Genomic DNA, 13,795 nt, shown 5'->3' on the forward strand with positions numbered 1-13,795 from the left:
AATGGAGGGTAGAAAAGAGGATAGAAAAATTGTTCAGCAAGGAAAAAACAGAAGTTGAGAGGAGCGACTGGAAAAATTTATAAAATTATAAAGGACGCAAGTGTGGGTATCCATTATGCTCATTTTCTGAACAGTAAAGCCAGGTAAACCCTTTTGAAGTTTAAAAGGCTCTTTTAGGGCACAGGATAGGAAGGGCTTAGGTTTATTCAACAGGTGGCTCTTCAAGAGAAAGTATCCAGGGAAAAATTAAAATAGCTTAAGAAGTTTGGGACACATGGGAGGCTAGATTCTTAACAGGTTAATAAAGGAAATGAGGAGCTTCTAGTAGCATCCCCAGCTTTTGAATTCCTCTCCCCTTCCTCCCACAGACAGAGGCAGGGTGGCAGGCCTGGTGAGCCCCTGATTCCATTCTCTCGATTAATGGCAGAAAATTGAGCATGGACTATGAATGTTGTATTAGTATTGCTGTTGTCAACCCTAGCCACTAATGACCCAATTTGGGGGGGAAAGGGAGCAGAGGGGAGAAGGTTCCAGTTAAACAACAGTACTGTCTGAAGATGTAAAAGATCTTTTCTGAGGTAATTAAAAAAATTTTTTTGGCGACTTTAAAGACCGGCTTTCTTATGTGCAGTGCGGCGTAGAACAGCTTGTAGGCTGCAGATCAATAAATTCCAGTTAACTTTCAAGTCATGTCGGCATGCAGCCCTGACTGGTTTATTAATTTAAATTTCAGCCTTCTAAAAAGGTATGTCTAAAGAAGTAAGGCACTACGCGGATTGTACTGAGACTGCTCCATCAGAACAGGTCTTTGCATAGATTGGTTATCCACATCAATAGGAAATCTTAAACCACGAAGAGAAGAGGTCACCCCTCCTTCGGTCTCATTCAGTTTGTGTCTTTCTTAGGAAAACCCTGAAAACGATTTCTTTGTTTTTAAGAGTACTTGATCTCTGAACAGCAAATACCTCTGGCTTTCCTCACGTGCACTTCAGCAACCTAGATAAGAAAGAATAAAAAAGGTGGAAACGGAAAGGAGAGAAACACAATTTCAAGGTTTCAGGAAGGTCTGCTATAGTCTCCCTTCTTTCTCTCTTCCTGCCACTATGTCCCTGGAACCCACTGAATTGGAAGGATAGAGCCTGGAAATGAAAAGTGAGGAACAGCTTATGCTTTTCCCTCAATCATCTCTCTCTAGCATGCTTTCTTACCTTTGATTCTTTACTTTGTTTGCTTTTGCTATACATTTTTAAAAAGCCCTCAAATATCTGTCAGTGGATGATACCTTTGGACTTGCTCCAGGCATCAGGACATTCTGCTCCAAAATGACTAGTATTTTAAGAAGTACAGACTAATTTTACTATTTGACTATGCCAAAGATCACTATGAGAGCACAGCTGTGGTTCAAATGGTGCCTCCTCAAACTAAATGGCCCCTGGATGATCTGTGTTCAACTTCTCCCTTAAGGTGACATAAAAAGAACAGGCTGCTTGAATCCATGAAGACTGGTCAGAGACAAAAACTGCACAGGAATCCTACTGCACCTACGAGGCTTTTATTCTGATAGAAATATTTATGAAATGGTAATACTATCTGAACTTGGCCCGTAATAATAGTATCTTAAGGATATGTTTGAAAAAACAAGTGCTTATGTGGAACTCTCAGATGTTTTCAAAAAGACCAATCGGGCCTTCATGAAATTTATATAGAATGTTATCATTTTACTAATAACTATGATACGTATTTTAAGAGCCAACTGGAACAATATGGAACTTAGGCCAAATTTTTGTGTTGAGAATTTTAGATTAAAGACAGATTTATACTTTTTATTTCTGACTGCATTCAGTTTTAATCAGGGTTCCTGGAGCTTCTCACTAACAGTGAAATTGTATTTAAATAGGGCCTTTAGGGCTTTCCGAGTTACAGATTAATTAACTCAATTTGGACAGGGTTTCGGGGGCAACCATAGCTTCTGCATCTCTAATTTTATCTCCAGAGGTAGTCAAAGTTCCTCTAGACACCAGCAACTAAATAATTGCATAGGCTTAGACAGATTATGATTGAAACATCTAAAGTAAAGCAGGCTTGTCAGAAGTCAGGCTATGACCAGGGTTGTACAATGAGACGAGGCGCTACTAGTTTACATTTCTAGCACTGAGCCGAACAGGGCTAGGAATGCAGCTGCACCATTTAGTGGGGCGTGGGGGAAGCAAACAAACAGCTTGTGTCTCAGTTTCCCCCTCTGCAGAATGAGGATGAGAACACCTAAGTCAAAAGGCAGCTGTGAGGACTAAGAGAGTGCTCAACATTAGTGCCTGGTACACAGTGAGCACAGGGTAAGTGAGATGTTGTCACGATTATTCTTATAAACCTGATTACTGTGTTTTCTTGTGCATAGCAGAATTCTCTAGAAATTAAAGGCAAAGAGAAAAAGGTTAAGGAAAAGAGTAGCACATGCTTGTTCAGACATTACAGTGAATGGTCTTTGGTCAGATTTTCTTTCCTGCTCTTTGCCAGGCACATGCACATACCCACTCTTGTATTGTGCTGTCCAGGTCATTATACTTCTTGTCAACTTCAAACACACCCTGGACTTTTTAGCCTTTCTGTGCCTTTAAATCCCCCTCTCTGGGAGCTTGCCCCAGACTATATATATCCCACCTTGTCTTCAAGCCTTAGCTACTGCTTTCTTTTCCATGACACATTCCCTGACTCTGTGAGGACTGTCTCTGTTTTCTTTGCACTGTATTTACACTTATATAATTATAGTTTTTACATCTTACCTTGAGCTAGTAGTCATCTGTATCTTCTGTCATTTAATGCACTTACTTGACAGGAAGGGACCATTATTATAGACCGAATAGTTTATGTTCCTCAAAATTCATATGTTGGGGCCCTATAACTTCCAATGTGATGGTACTTGGGGCTGGGGCCTTTGGGAGGTAATTAGGTTGAGATGAATTCATGAGGGTGGGCTCCAATGATGGGATTAATATTCTTAGAGAGGAAGAGAGACCAGAGCTGTCCCTCTGCCTTTCTCTGCTATGTGAGGACATTGTGCAAGAGTGGCCACATATAAGCTAGGAAGAGAGCTTTACCAGGAACCAAATATGCCAGTACCCTGCTCTTGGACTTTCTAGCTTCTAAAACAGTGAGAAATAAATGCCTATTGTTTAAACCTACTCAGTCTATGGTATTTTGTTACAGTAGCCTGAATTGACTAATACAACTGTGTCATCAGATAGTTCACAGGTCTATATGTGATTTGTTGGCATTTAATAAATGTTTGCCAATTGTCTTCTGGTTCCCATTCACCTGGGCCACTTATTTCCATGAATATCTTTCTTCCTCAGAAACTCATTATTTTCTTTCCAGTTTCCTGCCAGTCCCTTGGCGACTACTTGCAAATATTTCACTTTGTGTACAACACTATACTAGATGTTGTGGAATAGATCAACTTTACCTCAAGAAGCTTTATGGTCCCCTTGGAAGTGGAAGGTCAACACATCTGACTAATTAATTACCAAATGGAAAAGATTCGAAGACAGGCCCAATAAAGGCCAAGGAGGTAACCTATGGGAGGGAAGTGTGCTACATTAATTTATATAAAGAAATACACTCTCATCGATTTTTATCTTCAACATAAAGCTCCTTGGCTATTTCTACATTTGTCATTTAGGACAGAGATGTGGTTATAAGTGATGTTTCACTTGTCTTTTGCCTCTATCATAAGATAAACCACTGCAAAAGGTGAAGGTAAGAGACACCTGCTTCCTAACCTCAGTGGCAGGAGGACAGGCCAGAGTGGCAGGGATTGTGGGAAACTTCAGAGCACAGTCTCTAAAGAAAACAGTATTCAACCCTAGCTGATCACTGCAGTTAGAGAATGCTCAGAATGGCTCAATCTTCCTTTTCTTTTCAAAGAGATGCAGAAAAATGTGGATTTAAAATTTTTTAAAAATACATTTAATTTATTTATTTGACAGAGAGAGAACATAAGTAAGGGCAGTGGGAGTGGGAAAAGCAGGTTCCTCGCTGAGCAGGGAGCCCACTGTGGGGTTTAATCCCAAGACCCTGGGATCATGACCTGAGTCCAAGGCAGATGCTTAACTGAGCCACCCAGGCACCCCGAAAAATGTGGATTTTTATGTAGAATCTATGTAGTTGTAAATCCTGGCTCTTATTCTAAAGATTTAAAAACATTGTTTTAGGCAAAAGAATGTGTGTGGCCAGTGTCTGCTAAAGGCTTCCAGGTTACAGGCTCCACAGTGTTTTGGAAAATCGGAGCAAGACACTTGCAGTATGGCACTCTGCGTGGAGAAGAGGTCCTAGATCAGTTGGTGAGTGAGACGCATCTACGACTTATTTCTGCCTTTTCTCTGGCCTCCCCCTTTCTCTGTCATCTGTGCCGACTGTTCTCCATAGTTCAGTATCACTGGTCTCATTTTTGAAGCTTTATGTTGACTTCATCAGAGGGCTATCATGCTGGAGACACCCGAATCGTTGGTTCTGCTTTTAATTGCTCACTCCCTATTGACACACCAACCTAAACTAAAGCACACTTCTCCTGGGCATGGCCACACAGCCTCATTGCCCCCACCAACTGGTTACCCCTTCAGAGTTCCTGCAGGCCACCAGGGGACGTACCTACTGGCCAATGCTCTGGTCTCACAATGTGGGAGGCAATTTTAGTTCTTCTCTTATTTAACTCCTCCCACTCCTACCACATGATTACATCATATTAATGATTCCTTTGGAATGATTTTCAAAAACCGCCTATTGAAGGCCATGAAACTGAAGTAATCTTTCTTAAAGACTGCTTCCACTTTATTACGCTCTTTGCTTCACTCAAGTAAATTCTTGCCATCTCCTGCGCACAACAGGTTTGGTTCTACTTTTGTCCTTTTTTACTGATGACAAAGAATAGTCTCTTGTATGTCTCACCAATCCCCTTTCTTCATTTTCTTTAAAACTCATGCCAAACTGAACTCCAATTTGTTCTTTCTTCTGTCATGATCATGTCTGATATTTTTTAAGGATTTTATGTATTTCCCTGAGAGATTAAGAGAGAAAGAGAGACAGAGAGAGTACAAGCAAGGGGGAAAAAGGCTGAGGGAGAGGGAGAAGCAGATTCCCCGCTGAGCAGGAAGTCTGATGGGGGGGGCGGGGCTCCATTCCAGGACCCTGAGATCTTGACCTGAACCAAAGGCAGATGCTTAACCATCTGAGCCACCCAGTTGTCCCTGATTATATATGATTTGTACCAAGAAATATGTTACATTGTAAAGATTTCTAGTTTTTTAAAAAAAGATTTATTATTTGAAAGAGAGAGAGAGAGCGGGGTGGGGGAGGGGGAAGGAGACAGACTGTCTGCTCAGCGGAGAACCCTATGTGGGGAGCCCTATGCAGGGCTTGATCCCAGGACCCTGAGATCATGACCTGAGCTGAAATCAAGAGTTGGACACTTAACCATCTGAGCCACCCAGGTCCCCTGATTCTAGCTTTTTAAGCATTTTGTTTTAGGAAAATGGAAAAACAAACAAAAATATTATCATAAAAGAGTTCAAGTAAATATATCTTGTTTATCACAGACTTCATGGAATTTGAGATTCATAATAGCTACCAAACACTTACTACAAACCAAGCAAGCCACTGTGCTAAATACTTCATCATCCCATTTAACCTCAACATGCTAAGATAGGCATCTTTTCCCATCCTAATTGACAGATGGGAAAAATTGAAGCTTAGGAGGTGAAGATCTAGCCCAGGTCATGGAGCTGATAAGTAGTGTAGTGAAGTCTCAAGGCCCAAGCTCCTGGGCCAAACCAAAGACCCTAAAACCCTACTCTACACAGCTTCCATGAGTTTAGAGAGCTGCCTGTACAGGGTGAAAGCTACTGCTAACAGGCTGATATTAATGCAATGAATGACTAACAAAATGTCCACTAAGATAAGGCCCAAAGAAAGTAAAAGTAAGCCCATAACTGTTTCACATTTTTTTTTGCAAAAAACCTCAACATTCAATCCCAGCTTTCAGGACACAGTTTGTCACCTAGGTCCCCTCACTGAGGTCAAAGGTAGAAAAAGTGACTGCTAAACCTATTCTAACTTTCCAAAGGAAGTCAAATAAAATTCACTTTTAAGGAATGTCAGCTCATTTTCTTATTAATTAAAGAGACTGCTTCTCCCCTCAATCCTCAGTTCTCCAAGACCTTATTCAGGCATGTGGGGTGCCTGGCTCCTTCTTGTTCACATCACCAGTGCTCACATCTGCCTTTCGTCCCTCCCTCATGAATCAGACAGGAAAAGTGCAAGGAGAAGGACTCGCTGCTTTCCCCTTTTCTAATTGTAAGGCTGTTTAAAGTCTGTTCAGATTTAGTGTTGTCCTAGTTATATGCTAAGTCTCAGAGTTTTCTATGGAATTAGTAGGGAAACTGCATTTCAACTTCAGAAAAAAAAAAAAAACCACAAAAAAACCAAATGAGGGTTGGATAATTTCCCAAGCCCTTCCTAGAGCAGAAAAGCAAAAATAATGCCTGGTCCTGGCAGCTATTGTACTTACCTCTAAAAATCCCAAAAAGGGACCTGGGAAATCATTTATTCAAACTTTGGGCCACTGCATCCTTTGTTTAAAAGATATCTTAGGTGGAAACATAATGAATACAGCAGATTAAAGTGAAGCTACTTTGATGGGGACAGTGATGGACTTGGAGTCCTGCCCAATGTCATCCCCCTCCCTCTGCCTTCTAAAAGAAATCTCGAAGGGGAACTGAGGAGCAGCCACTGGGTTTCAAACTTGTTTTGGTCACAACTCACTGTAAAAGCACATTTTATTAAGTGACTCAGTACAGGTGCACGTGAGCACACAAAACCACACACATAGCTGAGACAAAACTTCCATGAAACAATGCTCTTACTACACGTGTCTATCTGACACTCTCCTTTCTCATCTCGTCTTTTCCATTTAAGAAACACTATTTCCAGTCCACTAGATTACTATCACTGCACATTAAAGGAATTCAAAAATACTGCATTCAATGGTAATCCTAAAAATAATTCTATAGATGAGAAAATTTTGCTCATGCCTGCATTTCCTTGTCTTTAAGGAACAGATGAGGAAAAAGTTCAGTGAGAAGCGGTCAGCAGAGGCACTGCCATTTGGAAGTAGGGCTAATTCACTTGATCTAAGAAGGGCAGATTCCCTTGGTAGGGAGTTGGGAATGCTGACCTACAGTAAAGTCTGGTCTTTCTTCACATGGTATATCATGGGCCAAGTCCACAAAGGTTTCTGCCACATGGACCAGAAAAAAGCAGGGAAAATCAGAATATAGGAAAAAAAAAAAAAAAAAAAAGGAGAAGAGACATGTCCGTGTTTGAGTCTCTGATTCTAGTTTATGCCCAAGGCTCAGTTTTATTTTTGTCCTTGATTCCATAAAACATCCTTTATCTTGTAATCTCTCATTTTATTAAAAAAAGGAAAAGGAGAGCAAAAGTCACGACGAAAGTTTGAAAATAAGTTGTCATTAATATACATAAAATCTACTCATGCTACGAAATTATCACCAACATAAGAAAAAGCCACCACTACCTTTAAAGAACAACACGGAAAATATTTATGGTGAATTTGAAGAAAGTGAAAGAGAATGCAAATGCGTATTTGCAGAAAGAATTCCCAATGTCTACTCCTTTTCTACCCTTAGGATTGTCGACTCCCGATGCCAATCCAGTGGCAGCCACAGAATTTAAAGGTTTTACTGAACTTTCTACACTCATTTAAAAGACCCATCTTAAATACCATTTATTTAAATGTGTGTCCCTTTACAGTTTTCATTTTAGCAAGAGGCTGTAAGAAATACACCTTTGGAAAAAAAAAAAAAAAAGCTAGCCATGGTAAACGTATAACAAGGAGGGCTTCAGACATATGTACTTCCACACCAAATCACAAAATGGGCTTTTATAAATTTCTTTCTACAAAAATAAATAAGAGAAAGTAATAAAAAAAGATAAAGCCTTCATACAGAATTGCAGCAATTATATCCCCACAGCTACACTATAACCCAAAACTTTGCAAAGGCTTTGATTATTGAACCATGGCTGAAGTGAATAATTTGCTTTTCACTAAGAAAACAAGCACATTCATTCTCACCACAATGGAGAGAGGCAGTTTTAATTAAACCTTATCAAAAGATGAATAAAGAATAAACTCAATACCCATTCCACAGGACTCTATTTTCATCTGTTTAGTTTAAGCTTGCCATGTTCGTGCAATAATTATCCACTGTCCAAGGAATGCTGGCGTTGTGTTAATGTTGGTAAAGATTTAATTAGCTCAATTATCTGGAGAGTATTGAAGTGAGGCTCAGCACAGTACAAATTTCTTCAGGCTTTATACATACCTCTGATCAAAATACATGAAACTGAAATCTAAGTGAACAAAAGACTCTCACTTCTACAATTCCACTATTGAAACAGTTCCATACTTCATAATTTTATTACTCCAACTGGAAAAAATAAAAAGAACCCTCAATATAAGTCTTTAGAAGTAGAACTCGTAAACGAAGGCTTATCTTGGTATGTGTGAGTGTGTGTAGGCACAGTGCATACAGCTAACTTCCTAATCTGTAAATATGTTCTTAGAAAGTTAATTAAATTTGTCTTTTAGATAAGTATTAGTACCAAAGTCCAGTCCTTTAAAAATTTTTTATCTTTTTACTGTAGCCTACATATATTACGTTTTTCCCGGAAAATGAAGCATTTAAAAAGCATTGAAAGCACAGTAACACAGACAACTGTTTCAATCTGTCAGACACCAGGGACAGACAGTAGGGTTCATTTCAGAAAACAGATTGGCCCCCAGCGGCCTGACCTTCCTGGTGGGAAAGAGAACACAGTGCTGTGCTTGACAAGCTCAGCAACAAAGAGGTATATTCAGGTCCCCCCAATTCAGACACGCTTCTCACAGGGAAAAATGCAAAGCAGGAGAAAGAAATGCACCACTTCTAGCAAAGCAGTTTCCTTAGTTCAGAGACCAGGATCTCAACAATAACAAAAAATAATGTATTTCGGAAAGTAGCAAGCACCATTTTCTCTACTCATTTATAACTTCAGAAAGCTCTAATCTGGCTTTTGCCAATGTCTTAGCTTCTAACCTCACCTGTGATCCAAACTCACTGGTATTACAACATCAGTGGAAACCTGAAAATATGATTATCCTGATAAAAGATTTCTTAATTACTTTACCAATGAAGAGGGCATAACTTTTCTCTCAGAAGCTGGTTCATGCAAATTTCAAAGTAAGCTTTTTTTCTTTTCCCCACGTTACAGGTTTTGCCTTTAAGCTTTTATTTTAAAACTCAGACGGACATTTCCTTGTCTTTTAGCCCCTCAGACAAACAGATTTTTCATTGTTTATTTTTAATTTGGAATTTGTATAGGGTCTTCTATGTAGGTCTCCAAAGGAGCCAAAAATCCAGGAAAAGTATCAACTGCAATAAAAAAATTTGATAAAGTATATTTTTAGTAAAAGAAGTCTTAAGCTAAATTAGTTGTGATGACTACATACTTTTTTCCTAACTTCTAAGGTCAAGTTTTATTGTATATGCTGCTTAATCAGCTATACCCCATGTTTAGTTTGCATTTTTTGAATTTTATATATATGTCCCACATTTTCTGAAGCATTAAACTTCACGTGAAAGATAAATTTAAAAGGCACTCACACTTGCTCATATTATCCTTATAAACAAGTACATTGTAATTTTTTTAACATGCAGATTCTGTGTTTTAGTACACGCTTTCCTAAACTGTAAGGATTATGGGCACTTAGGTTCAAACCAACCAGTACAGTTGAAACAACTCCTGATTTCTGACCCATAAATATCATGATGATTTATTACAGAAGCAGGTATTGCAGATACATGCTCCTCACTATAAATGTGTGGGCTACTAGAAAAACTTATGTTGAAGAACAGACCATCGCATATTACATAGTCCACCATAATTTATAAAGGTTTAACAATTGGACACACATCACAATCATAAGCACCCATTGCCAGATAAAAGGTAAGGTTGGCCAGGTGGTGAGAACACTTTCTGTTTAGTGGTCCAAATAATTTGCCTCAACTTTAGACTTAAACACTTCAATCTCAGAAAATTCTGTGAAGAAATAGGGCAAAAGTGATCCAAGGTAATAAAAAATTGTGTTTTTTATCTGCCACATTTTTTGAGCCGTCTTTTTTTTTGGGGGGGGGGTATGTTAAGGACTTCTTTGAGCTGGCAAAGACAAGACACAAGTATGGGTTAGTTTTACCTTGTTTTCTAGCCTGCAAATACTTTTATGGAATGACTCACTCAGTGTGGCTCGAAAAGACATCCTTGGAACTTCAGAGTATTTTGTGCAAGAACAAAGGGTGCTTGGGTTCAGTTTGCAACAAGAGTCATTTTTACCACACCAATTCCCTTCTTTTGTGCTGGCAAAGAGGGATACTTTGAGCCTTTCGGGTTTAGAAGATCTTCAAACAGACAATAGTGTGCAAACAACCCTCAAGAACATAACTTTACTAGAACAACCTCAAGGCTGAGACCAAGGCTTTGAGAAAGGCCCCTTCAGATTTCCTTCTGCTCTCCACCCCCAACAAAGCCTGCCTGACAATACTGAAATCTCCTTCTTTCTTTGGATTAAACCCCCTTTGCAGGAAAAGTATGCAAATGCCATCCCTGGCTCCCTTGTCTGAGGCTACTCTCACCCAGCTATCTTTTCTCCCTCTGGCTTCCCCAGCAGACCATCACCTGCCTGACATGGAGACCCAGCTTACAATTCAAAGTCCTTCACAGATCTGACAGTCGCTCCCTGGGCCTGCCACGGCCTCTAAAAGGGGCTCATTTAGTCGTAATTAACTATTCCCTGCATCTTTCCTAAGGTATGGTAATTGTGCTAAAAGCCAACAAGTGAGGCATTCATTCTACTTCTCATTTAAATCTTTCCCCCCCTCAGCCGTCTCCCACCCTCTGCCTTCTTTCCACCTCACATGGCTGCCCCCCACACACACATACACTTTTCTTTTTTTCACTCCTCCCAGGGAATATTTCAAGTCAGGAGATGGAATGAAGGTAGAAATTAGAAACTATAGGAAAACAGTTTAAAAAGCAGTGCTTACTGAATGGTGAAGTACTGCGTGGGAAGTCAAAAAGAAAGTGAAAAAGAATTAAAAATGAAACAAACTGTTTCACTGACACAAATATATAAATATGTATAAATATAAATACATATGTTTGTGGAGACACACGATACAAAAGTTCTACAAATGCATTTTTCTTCACCTATATAGTTTCTTCTCAAAATATATGTTCACCCTGCTTGAGAGATAAAAGGTACAAATAAAAGGTAATTATTTTGTCTCACCAGCTTTTCTTCTTTATCCTTAAGCTGTAGATAAGACAGATATAAGGTCAAGAAACTTGAATTTGACCTCTGCAAACATATTAGGTCCTCGCAAGTGGGCAGTGGACCAATGAAGACTGTATTATGTTCTTGCAGGCAGACCAACACTATCATGATTAGGAGAAGTCGTAGCAATGAGGTGAGGTGATAAATTATTTACTTTGGGGCAGCCCGGGTGGCTCAGCGGGTTAACGCCTCCTTCAGCCCAGGGCGTGATCCTGGGGACCCGGGATCGAGTCCCACGTTGGGCTCCCTGCATGAAGCCTGCTTCTCCCTCTGCCTGTGTCTCTGCCTCTCATGAATAAATAAATAAAATCTTTTTAAAAAAATTATTTACTTCAAAGACTTCCCATTAGCCATGAGCTGTTGAACTAAATGGACTGAACTGGAAAACAGTCATGGCTTCCTTGCAATCTTTCAGGCTTTCAACACACAGAACAATGTTATGCAATTAGTCTCAGCATTAGGAAGGAGACAATGTTCCACTAAAAAAGACTCAAAAACAGTTATCTGGACCTTAATCATCTGGACACTGCTGTTACTAGTGTTAATTTACCAGCATTTCTTAGGAGTAACAGAGAATACTTTAAATTCTGAAATGCTCTATGGTTATACATGAGTTGATTTGGATTGGTATTTGACTCATCATATGCTACTATGTATAGAGGAAAGTCTGGTAATGAGAGAACGTCAAAGAGCACGGACCCATTCAAGATGGCTCTGAGGTTGGAATTATAGTGAGAACCTACCATGGCTATAAAACTGTAAATTAACTTTCTTAGTTATGCAATAAAATTTGTAAAATAATTTTTCTCTGCTAAAACAGAAATTTAATGTACCTGTTGTTTTTCCTTACACATAAATTTTATACACATATGCAGAACATTCTACTTTTTTCACATTATCCCATATATTTCTGCATGTTCATTACTTTTATGACTAGTTTTCAAGGCTGTATAATATTCCATCTAGTTTCATATACGTTAATCTACTCAGTAATTTCTTATAAAAATTTTTAAGGGGTCCATTCTAAATAATTTATGTTTAATCTGTCTTACAGTAGTTGTTTTAACATTTTTTCTCTGTCATTGTCATCATGATCAAAATGTTATTGATTTACTAAATCTTAGGTGATTTCAAGTAACTGGTTAGACTTTAAGATCTTCAAATATTTGGATTTAGGCAAAAAGTGGTAGGGAAATAACAGTTTACTCTTACAGGAACTCAAGTTCATGAGTATCAATTTGAATTTATTCACGAAAATAACTTTTGCACACCTACTGAGTGCTAATCGCATTACAAATAATACCATGAAGATACTAAATTCTTAACATTTCTTTAACTTTCAAAAATTGTTTTAATTTTTAATTGAAGTACAGTTGATAGTCAATATTAGATTAGTTTCAGATGTACAATACAGCAATTTCATATATATACATATATACATGTATATGTACATATATGTGTGTGTACATATATATATTATGAAATGCTCACCATGATAAGTATAATTACCATCTGTCACCATACAAAATTATCACAATACTAAAAAAAAAACAAGAAAACAACAACAACAACAAAAACTCTTAAATTTTTATCCCTGGAAAGCCAGTTATCTCACTTTTTAGTTTTTGCATTTTCCCCAAATTTCATATTGAAATTCTACATAGTCACAAAATTTAAATTAAGGGATTCATCATTCATTTCATAAAAAGATATATAAACAGAGAAGGCATACTTTTTCAACTAAAATAATTCACATATAACGTTCCAAATAACATGTTACATACATGTTGAAAAATTTATACTAAAGGGACCATACCTATAATAGATTCACAAAATTTTAGGGCTGAAGGATGAATAGGTTTTCAGTCAAAAAGAAAGGTAAACATTGGTATAGTTTCTAATATTCTAATATTATGTTAGGTATAACTGCAATTGGAATTTTATACATTTTCTTTACTTATTTTCCAGACATGATTTACCATGATAAGAAGTTCAAAGAAAAGAAAAAAAAATACTACATCTTCTTTCAAGTCATTATACGATCCCTGAAGGATCTTCCTGGCTTTAAGATGTTTTGATTCTTCTGTGTCTGACCAGGAAGTCATATGCATTTCCCCATGGGCAATCACATTAAAATCCAAACTCTTGGGATGCCTGCGTGGGCTCAGTGGTTGAGCATCGGCCTTTGGCTCAGGTCACAATCCTGGGGTCCTGGGATTGAGTCCCGCATCAGGCTCCCTGCAGAGCCTACTTTTCCCTCTGCCTATATCTCTGCCTCTCTCTCGGTGTCTCCCACAAATAAATAAAATCTTAAAAAAAAAAAATCCAAACTCTTTAGCGCATCATTCCAGACCC

The 13,795-nt window shown here is 38.5% G+C and overlaps 1 protein-coding gene across 8 annotated transcripts in view; it reads right to left on the minus strand.

Moving 5' to 3' along the window:
- The window catches only part of CDK14 (cyclin dependent kinase 14), a 721,053-nt gene that overhangs the window by 54,968 nt on the left and 652,290 nt on the right, over positions 1 to 13,795 (minus strand). The window contains exon 15 of one of the 8 annotated variants that reach the window (XM_077857026.1): positions 688 to 996. The exons of the other annotated variants lie outside the window; for them this stretch is intronic. The gene's annotated coding sequence lies outside the window, so the exon portion shown is untranslated. Of the gene's footprint in view, positions 1 to 687; positions 997 to 13,795 lie in introns of those variants that run through there. 8 annotated transcript variants of the gene reach the window in all.

This window comes from Canis aureus, chromosome 18 (genome assembly GCF_053574225.1).
Source record: "Canis aureus isolate CA01 chromosome 18, VMU_Caureus_v.1.0, whole genome shotgun sequence".
Lineage (NCBI taxonomy): Eukaryota > Metazoa > Chordata > Mammalia > Carnivora > Canidae > Canis > Canis aureus.